Source organism: Camelus bactrianus, chromosome 31, assembly GCF_048773025.1.
Source record: "Camelus bactrianus isolate YW-2024 breed Bactrian camel chromosome 31, ASM4877302v1, whole genome shotgun sequence".
Taxonomy (NCBI): domain Eukaryota; kingdom Metazoa; phylum Chordata; class Mammalia; order Artiodactyla; family Camelidae; genus Camelus; species Camelus bactrianus.
In genome coordinates this window covers 1632567-1643072 of record NC_133569.1, presented here as the reverse complement: position 1 = coordinate 1643072, position 10506 = coordinate 1632567, and the positions used below count along the sequence as shown (strand labels likewise).

The following is a 10506-nucleotide window of genomic DNA, read 5'->3' as shown; positions in this document are numbered from 1 at the left end:
AAGGCGCCCTCCGGCTCCTTAAGCCCAATGGCTGTGACAAGATCCATGTAAAGGAAACTGCATTCCCACAGAATCCAGGGAAGAGGCCATCCAAGTGCCAGGGGCTGTGTGTGACTACTGCACCAGCATCCTAGACTCCCACTTGTTGCCCAGTGACACTATGGATGAATTAGCCCTCTTTCCACTTTATCAGAAACTTTACAACATTGACTATCTCCTCTTTTCCTTTATTTTCAACTTTCCCTGGCGTGCTAGCCCTTTCATTCATTTTCTTAAATTTAAGTATAACTGATCTACAATATTGTATTATTTTCAGGTGTGCAACATAGGGATTCAGTATGTTTACAGATTACACTCCATTAAAAGTTATTACAAGATAATGGCTGTAATTCCCTGTGTTATACAATATATCCTTGCAGCTTCTCTATTTTATACATAGTAGTTTGTATCTCTTAATTCCAAACCCCTAATTTGCCACTCAACCCTTCCCTCTCCCCATCAGCAATCACTACTTTGTTGTCTATATCTGTGAGTCTGTTTCTTTTTTGTTATATTCACTAGTTTTTTTTTCCTTTGGTGGCAGTTTTCCTTTGGTGGAATTTTTTTCTTTTTAATTTAATTAATTTTTAATTGAAGTACAAGTCAGTTACAATGAATGCATCAATTTCTGGTGTGCAGCACAATGTCCCTGTCATGCATATACATACATACATTCGTTTTCATATTTTTTTCCATTAAAGGTTATTACAAGATATTGAACATAGTTCCTTGTGCTGTACAAAAGAAACTTCTTAAAAAATCTACTTTTATATATAGTGTCTAACATTTACTAGTTTTTTTTTTTAATTCCACATATAAGTGATGTCACAGAGTATTTGTGTTTCTCTGTCTCACTTACTTCACTTAGTTTGATATTCTCTAGGTCCATCCATGTTGTTGGAAATGATATATACATATATATTGTGGAATGATTACTAAGATCAAGATAGTTAACACATCCAACAGCTCATATAGTTCTCTTTGTGTGTCTGTGATGAGAATACTTCAGACTACTCTCAGCAACTTTCAAGCATACAGTACCATATTATTAGCTAGACATTACTGTACATTAGATCCTCAGAACTTACCCTTCTTATAATGGAAAATTTGTACCCTTTGACCTACATCAACCCATCTCCCCATCCTCCCAGCCCCTGGCAATCACCATTATATTCTGTTTCTATGAAATTGACTCTCTTTTTAGGATTACACATAAAAGTGATACCATACAGTATTTGTCTTTCTTTTTCTGGCTTATTTCACTTAGCATAACACCCTCCAGTTCTTCCATATTGTTGCCCAAATGGCATAAGCAGGACTTCCTACTTTGTTATGGCACTTCCTCTCCCCCTGTCTTTCTCTCTCTCTCTCTCTCTATGTTTACACACACACACACATTCTCTTTATCCCTTCATCTGTTGACAGATACTTAGGCTGTTTCCATGTTTTGGTGACTATAAACAATGCTGCAATGGACATGGGAGTATAGATATTTCTTCTAGATATCTTTTAGATAGAGATTTCCCTTCCTTCAGATAAATACCCAGAAGTGGGATTGCTGAATCATATAGTGGTTCTATTTTTAAGTTTTTTAAGGAAACTCCATACTGTTTTCCACAGTGGCTGCACCAATTTACATCCCTATCAGCAGTCCATGAGGGTTCCCTTCCCTCCACACCCTCACCAGCACTTATAGTCTCTTTTTGGTGATAGCTATTTTAACAGATGTGAGATGATAACTCATTGTGGTTTTGATTTGCATTTCCCTGATGATTAGTGATGATGAGCACTTTTTCAAGTACCTGTTGGCCATCTGCATGTTTTCTTTGGAAAACTTTCTAGGCAGGTCCTCTAGCCATTTTTCAATCAGATTATTATTTTTTTCTATTGAATTGTATGAGTTCCTTATATATTTTAGGTATTAACCCTTATAAGATATATGATCTGCAAATATTTTCTCCCTTCCATAGGTTGCCTTTCACTCTGTTGATCATTTCTTTTGCTGTGCACGTTTTTAGTTTGATGAAGTTCCACTGAATAATGCTTGCTTTTGTTGTTATATCCAAAAAATTATTGCCAAGACCAATATTGAGGAGCTTTCCCCTATGTTTTCTTCTAGGAGTTTATTATAGTTTCAGGTCTTGCATTTAATTATTTAATCCATTTTGTGTTAATTTTTTTGAGTGGCGTAAGACACAGGTCCAATTTTATCCTTTTGCATGTGGAGTTTCAGTTTTCCCAACACCATTTTTTGAAGAGATTATCTTTTCCCCATTGATTGTCCTTGACTCCCCCGTCAAATATTAGTTGACTGTATATGTGTGGGTCTATTTCTGGGCACTTGATTCTGTTCCATCGGTCTATGTGTCTGTTTTTTCACAAAGTTCTTTGTACTCAAAGTGTTCAAGAAAACAAAGTCTCATATAAATGTCAAATGATTAGGGGTACTGGACAATGTCCCATGTTTTCAAGACTACATGTGCCCCATTTCATTCATGTATTCTATTTTCTATTATATTCACATCCAATCATTGATCTTCTATTCATTTATTGTTGGACTAATTTTTGAGGTTTGTATTAATAGTTGCTTAATTGGCTCTATAAAGAGGTTATTTTTCTACCTTGGGCACAAATTGGGAAGGTGAAAAATGTACTGAAAGAAGGGAAACATTAGAGAGAGAGACAGAGACAGAGACAGATTGACTGGTGACCAGAGGACAGATCAGACCATGTTTTGGGGTAATAATTAGGGTACTGGAGTTCACGGCAGGAGAATGGTATGAAAAACCTGGAACTTTGCTATATCTTAGATAAGGGCAGGGATACTAAAGGTAAAACAGTCACCCCACATCCCAAGGAATCAATAATTCTTTCATTCCTTCAAGGACGTTTTGAAAAAAGTCCCCAGGTACACAGTATCCAAAATGGAACTACAATAATAAAAGGAACAAAAGTATTATGACAAGATTATGCTAAGTATTAAATTGTGTTCATTTTACTCAAATAAAAGGCCATTAATAACTATAATTTGCTTGCTAGCCTTTAATTAAGCTCAATATCCCTTCCTAAAATTTAAAGTCTCCTTTGTGTTTTATACAAATATTTCCTATATTGGCAGGAATATAACCCCACCTCATGGTCGGGAACCCACAGAGGGGGCAGGAGGACAGGGACAGACAGAGTGCAGGGGGACAATGAAGGGGAGACCCCACTTCAGGGACCCCACAGATGCTCCAGGAGGACAGGGAGAGACAGAGTGCAGTGGGGCAATGAAAGTGAGACCCCACCTCAGGGATGGGACCCCACAGAGTGTCCAGGAGGGTCAGGGACAGATCTAGTGCAGGGGGGCAATGAAGGGGAGTCCCCAATTCAGGGACTGAACAGAGGGTCCATGAGTACAGTGACAGACAGAGTGCAGGTGGGCAATGAAGGGGAGACACCACAGAGTGTCCAGGAGGAACAGGAACAGACAGAGTGCAGGGGGCCAGTGAAATGCAGACCGTCAACCCCGGGGATGGGTCCCCACAGAGGGTCCAGGAGGGACAGGGACAGACAGTGTGCAGGTGGGCAATGAAGGGGAGACCCCACCTCAGTGACGGGACACCACAGAAGTTCCAGGAAGACTGGGACAGACAGAGTGCAGGGGGCAATGATGTCGAGAACCACCTCAGGGTCGGGACCCCACAGATAGTCCTGGAGGACAGGGACAGACAGAGTGCAGGGTGGCAATGAAGGGGAGACCCCTCCTCAGGGACACCACAGAGAGTCTAGGAGGGACAGGGACAGACACAGTGCAGGGGGGAAATGTAGGGGAGACCCCATCTCAGGGACAGGACCCCACAGAGGGTCCAGGAGCACCTGAGCCAGCACAGGGAAGGCAAGCTGCCCAGGGGTCGTGCTGCCCACCCAGCACAAGGATGAGGGAGCCCTGGCAGGGGCTCGCCCTCTCCAACAGAGCTGGTTCATCAGAGGCCAACTGAGCTGAGCTGGGCTGCCAGGCCTTCAGGGAGCGTGTCCCGATCAGTGGGCAGAAGCCTGCCCCGGGCTGCACTGGGCTAGTTGTGCCAGAGACACAGGGCTGGCCTGGGTTCCCGAGAGCTCGGAGCTGGCAGTACAGGGGCTGCACACCAGCTCCACTGGCTACAGGAGGGGCAATGGGAGCCAGGGCGCAGAAGGTCAGGACTAGGAGCTGAGGGCTGGGAGCAGGTGGGTGCAGAGACGCAGACCAGCACCTGGAGGAAACTAAGGAACAGGGGAGACTTCTGGGGGCTCAGGGAGCAAAGAAGAGGCTTAAGGTACCCAAGGGCCAGGAGCTCTGCTAGGAGGGGACCAGGGTGGGACAGAGACTCTGCCAGGGGACAGCTGCCCAGAAAGGGAGGGGCACCTAGCAGCTCCAGGGAGAAGGGCCCAGGAGCAGAGTGGAATGAGGGGGGTGACCTGCGGCAGGTCAGAAGGCAGGGGCTGCTAAGGGCCAGCACCCCAGGGACAAAGCTCAGGGAGGCCACAGGTGAGCAGGCGACCGAAGACCAGGAAGTCAGGGGGCTTCTCAGGAACATGGAGAAAGCAAGTAGAGCATGTGCGGGTGAGCAGGGGCTGGGAGGGCAGGGCGGCCGCTCCAGCATCTCCAGGAAGCAGGTAGGGCTTGTGCAGGTGGGTGGCGGCTGCGGGGCACAGGGCTAACACAGGATTTCAGGAAGCAGGCAGAGTTTATGCAGGTGGACAAGGGGCTGGGAGGGCAAGCAGCTGACCCAGGAAATCCAAAGAGCAAAGCCAGTCCTGGGAAAGAAATTCCCGGACTGGATCTGAACTAGGCTGAGGGCTCTGGGGCTGGCCAGAGGGGCTGTAGCTCCAGGGACAAGGGTCAGAGAGGGTGTAGGTGAGCAGGGGGCTGCACCAGGAGGGCAGGGGGCTGCCGCAGGGGCTCAGAGAAAGCACGTAGACCTTGTGGAGGTGAGCAGGGGGCTGCCGCAGGAGCCCAGGGACATGTCAGAGAGTTTGAACTAAGGTCTGAGTAGCTGAGCAGGCCCAGCTGAGGGCTCCTGGGACAGCAGGACCCTTGAGCCCCTGAGGGGCTGGCCAGATGGCGTCCTGGGGTGGAGAGAGGGACTTCTGTGGGAATGAAGGAGAGGGGTCACCCCTGAGGGGACCCGATGGGCCCCAGTCCTTGGGCTCAAGGGCCTGTGGCGGGCTGGGAAAGGAGGGGTGGACATGCCATAGCCTGGTGGGGTGAAACAGACCCTGGACCCCGCAGAGGGAAGGAAAGCGCGGGGCTCATTCAGGGCCTGAGCTCGGCTGCCAGCCGGAGCAGAACAGATGGGTCAGGTTGAGAGGAGACAGGCCCGGCCAGCGATGGGCCCGGGCTGCTGGCACCGAACAGGAGAGGAAGGTGGGGGCAGTGTGGGGCTCCAAACTGTGCTGAGGGATGAGCTGGACTGAGGAAGGACAAGGGCAGAAGGAAAGCAGGGACCTGAGAGCCACGAGCTGGGGTGGGGTCAGAGGCCCTGGTGGGAGGGGGAAGTGAGCCGAGGGGCTGCAGCTGGAGGTCCAGAAGAGGGACCGGAGCTCCCCAAGGCACAGACTCGCAGCCGGGCTGAGGCCACAGGGATGAAAGGGAAGGGGCCAAGGAGGAGGCCTGCAGGGACAGAGTCCGGGGGGGCCAGGGCCCAGAGCCCAGGGCCCAGGTGCTCTGGCTGCAGAGCTGACCCAGAAGACACGGGCCCGGAGGACAAACAGCAGGCCAGGCAAGGGGCCAAGAGCAGGCTTCTGGGTGGTGGAGGCCCACCACGCCAAGGACAGGCCCGCTCACCCAGGGCAGGGCCGGGCTGGGGCAGCAGGACGGTGAGCTCAGGGGACCAGTGGACGCTTGCCAGGAGCAGGCAGCACTGGTCAGGACTCAGACACAGGGCTCAGTCAGGCCAGGCACTTGCAGGAGTTTAGGGACCTGGGGGGCTGTCACCCAGGTGATCACCCAGCTCTGACCCACAGCTGCAGAGGCACGAGGCCCCAGGTGGTGAGGGCCCTGCCAGCCAGCTGGTTTGCAGACATTCTGGAAGCACGTGGGTGCTGGGCTCAGGGGTGCCCAGACCTGGGCACGTGACACCCTGCGCGGACCCTCCCAGGGGTGAAGCCCCGGTGGTCACACGGCCTACTTTCTTGCAGCCTCCACCAAGGCCCCATCGGTCTATCCTCCGACTGCTGGATGCTGGGACATGCCTGACTCCACGGTGGCCTTCGGCTGCCTGGTCTGGGGCTACATCCCTGAGCCGGTGACGGTGACCTGGAACTCGGGCGCCCTGTCCAGCGGCATCCACACCTTCCTGTCCATTCTCATGTCCTTGGGTCTCTACTCCCTCAGCAGCTTGGCGACCATGCCCACCAGCAGCTCGGCCGGCAAGACCTTCATCTGCAACGTAGCCCACCCAGCCAGCAGCACCAAGGCGGACAAGCGTGTGGGCAAGAGGACAGGCCTCAGGGAGGGCGTCCACTCCCAGACAGGACCGAGGTCAGCCCTCCTCCTGGCTCGAACCACATGCCAGGATGGCGACCTCGGCCCAGGATATCAGAGGGGATGCGGTCTCCTTACCTGAAGGCCTCCCAGGCTATGTGAGGGGTCCTCTGGGTGTTTCCACCAGGTTCAAGGTGGTCACAGGCTGGACAACTCTAACCCACAGAACTGGTGCCGATCTGCACCTTCCACAACCTGTCCCTGACCTAAACTCCACCCAGGGCCATCTCCCGCCCACAGGAACCCCCCATCTGCTCTCTCTGCAGCGCTCCACAGCGAAGACCCCAGCTCCCAGTGTCCCAAATGCCCAGGTAAGGGAGCCAGGCTACACCCTCCATCGCAAGGAAGTGACCAGAGACCAGGCCCCGCCTGATGAGGGAAACGTGTGCCCTACAGGAGGCCCGTCCAAGTGCTGACCCACATCTTGTTTCCCCCTCCAGCCCCTGAGCTCCTTGGAGGGCCCACGGTCTTCATCTTCCCCCCGAAACCCAAGGACGTCCTCTCCAGCACCCGAACACCTGAGGTCACGTGCCTTGTGGTGGACGTGGGCAAGGAAGACCCTGAGATCGAGTTCAGCTGGTCCGTGGATGACACAGAGGTACACACGGCGGAGACAAAGCCAAAGGAGGAACAGTTCAACAGCACGTACCGCGTGGTCAGCGTCCTGCCCATCCAGCACCAGGACTGGCTGACGGGGAAGGCGTTCAAGTGCAAGGTCAACAACAATGCTCCCCCGGCCCCCATCGAGAGGACCATCTCCAAGGCCAAAGGTGGGATGGACAACGGGCACGGGAGGGTCCTTTGGGGCTGCTCAGAGTGACCGTTATGCTCGCAGACACACCTGTCCCCACAGGGCAGGCCCGGGAGCCGCAGGTGTACACCCTGGCCCCACACCAGGAAGTCCTGGCCAAGGACACTGTGAGCGTAACCTGCCTGATCAAAGGCTTCTACCCACCTGACATCAATGCTGAGTGGCAGAGGAACGGGCGGCCGGAGGCAGAGGGCGCCTACGCCACCACGCTGCCCCAGCCGGACAACGCCGGGACCTACATCCTCTACAGCAAGCTCTCGGTGGGAAAGAACACGTGGCAGCGGGGAGAAGTCTTCACCTGTGTGGCGATGCACTAGGCTCTACACAGATCACTCCACCCAGAAATCCATCTCCCAGTCTCCGGGTAAATGAGCCTCACCCCGGCACCCAAGCGAACCCCCCTCCCCGAGGCTCTCAGGGTCCCGCGTGGACGCCTGAGCCCCACCCCTGTGTACATACCTCCGGGGCCAGCATGAAATAAAACACCCAGTACCTCCCTGGGGCCCTGCAACACTGTCATGGTTCTTTCTTTGCAGAGATCCGGCGCCCGCCGGGCCTGCGGGAGGCGGGGGCATGCCAGGCTCTGAGGACAAACTTGGTGCCAACGAAGGCAGGCAGCAGCCCGAGGCCAGAGAGGGGGCTCTGCCCGAGGCAGCCGCTCCCCAGGGTCCAGGGTCCGGCCAGCACCTACTCAGGCTGGAGCATGTAGAGGGGACTGGTAGAGCCTCCCAGGGACCCTCACGGACATGAGTGCACGGTTCTTCCCACCTCTGTCCAAGCCCAACTGTGGGACAGTGGTAGGTCCTTGTCCCCACAGTTCCCATCCCCGGGGCCTCGAGGGTCCATGTGCTGACACCCTGTCAACATGGGAGCCACGCCTGGCCGGCGATGGGGGCACAGGCCTCCTGCTCCCAGGACACACGGAGATCAGGCCTCACCTTCCCACAGGCGAGGTGCTCGGGGCCAGATCTGTAACCTCGAGGGGACACTCACCCAGGCCCACAGGAAACAAGCCCTCTCATGGAGCACACCAGCCTGCACACCCCTCGTCCACCTGTAGACTCACGCACACGCATGTGCCTGTGCAACTGCACACAAGGGCACAACCACACAAGTGCACACAAGCCAGCCTTGCTCACTGGGTCCTCAACGGGTTATCGACCCGGGGCCAGACCAGAGCCTGGAGCCGGGTCTCATGAACCCTCGGTGGACACCAGCTTGGTCCCCACTCCTCAAAGCCCCAGCAGCACTGACCACACTCTGACCACACTGGCCAGCTCAGACCCCCACCCCTCCTCTCCCCAGGACACCTGCACCCCCTCCTCAACAGACAGAGACCCAACACACCACTGGTCCCTAGCACGCCCACCCCAACCCCTCAGGCACACAGGGACACCCCAAGGTTGCCTCCGCCCTTCCCTGCAGTAGGACCCACCACAGACCTGCTCTGCAGACCCCTGCCGTCTAGGCCTGGCCTCCGGTGAGAGGGAAGGCAGGGGTCAGGGCACCCTCTCCCCAGAGGACCCCATGAAAGGCACCGCAGAGGAGACGATGAGGGACACGCACTGGCCAGGCCGAGATCTGGGCCCAAGGAATCCGGCCAAGACTGAGGCCCAAGCTGGAGGAATGGGGGACACGAGGTCGGTGCCCAGGGATTGACCTCAGGGAACCATTGATCCAGCCCCCTAAGGGGATCCTAGTGCCCCACCCGCCCTGTCACAGACAGACCCACCCCCAGGTGCCACTGACCCTGCCCTTGCACGTGATGGGCAGCCACAAAGCTGACCACCCCCTCCCCGTCCAGAGCCACTCCTGGAGGAAGAGAGCTGTGCCGAGGCCCAGAGCGGGGAGCTGGATGGGCTGTGGACCACCATCTCCATCTTCATCACCCTCTTCCTGCTCAGCGTGTGCTACAGCACCACAGTGACCCTCTTTAAGGTGGGCGGGCCAGGCCAGCTGTCCCTGCTGTCGCCACACAGTGCCCGCACAGTCCCCCTTCCCTGTCCACTCCCTGTCCCTCCATGTCCCTCCCTGTCCCCTTCCTGTCCCCTCACAGTCCCGTCACTGTCTCCTCACTCTCCCCTCTTGTCCTTTCTGTCCACTGTCCTCTGTCTCTCCATTTCATTCTGTTCTCTCACTGTCTCTCTGTGTCCCTGTCGGGACCTCCCTGTCCCTGGCTGTGCCCATGGAGTCCTCGCGCCACCCCACCCGAGTACACTCGCGGCCGGCAGTCCCCGGGCTGGGAGGCCAGGTCCTTGCGGGCAGCTGGCACGAGGGCCCCGGCTGTGCCCACACCCGCCGTCCCTGCAGGTGAAGTGGATCTTCTCCTCGGTGGTGGAGCTGAAGCGGACGATCGTCCCAGACCACAGAAACGTGATCGGGCAGGGGGCCTAGCGTGCCCTCTGGGGGTGTCCACGGCCACCCCAGGCCCCAGAGGTACCCCGTTCATCACTCCGAGCTGCTCAGCCACTACTCCGCCCGCTGCCCTGCCAGCTCTGATCTCTCGGCCGTGCTCACCCGCATCTCCATCCTCCGACCTCACGGCCACCACCGACCACACCCTGCACCCTGCCCACCTTCAGGGGACCAAGTGGACAGCAGGTGCTACCAACAACCTGAGCCGAGGGGTCTGCCTGTCCTCACCAGGAGTGCCCGGGGCACCCTGGGGTTCCTTTGGATGAGCAGGAGGCTGGCATCCCGGGGCAGTGGGCAGGGATTGCTCTGTGGACACCATCAGGTTGGTCATCAAGCAGGGTCCCCAAGGGGAGGCGCCTGTGTCAGATCCTTGGTGGGAATATATGCAGCCCTGGCCAATGTCTCACAGCAGGGAGGCTTTTGGATGTGCCACCAACGGTCAGCCAAGTACTCAGCTCTGAGAAGGGCCAGGGCCCATGGCCCCTACAGGAGCCAGGCCTGCCAGGAAGGGGGTGAGGTCTCCCCACTCCAGCTTCCCAGAGACGGGCCTGGTGACCGGGTCCCCCACGGGCAGGACACAGCCTCGCTGGACACAGAAATAGGGACACTGACAAAACAGGGCAGTGGCCGCAGCCAGCCTGTCCTGTGGCCAGTGGCCTGAGACACCTTCAGCAGGAGCTTCCCTGCACTGGGCGGTGGGGTGAGAGGCGAGCCCCGGGAGGAGGGAGCCCGACAG

General features: G+C 55.5%; 1 pseudogene; it reads left to right on the top strand.

The window, feature by feature from the left end:
- Positions 1-5352: 5352 nt before the first annotated feature.
- Positions 5353-9749, top strand: LOC141575685 (immunoglobulin heavy constant gamma 1-like; annotated as a pseudogene).
- The last annotated feature ends 757 nt before the right edge of the window (positions 9750-10506 follow it).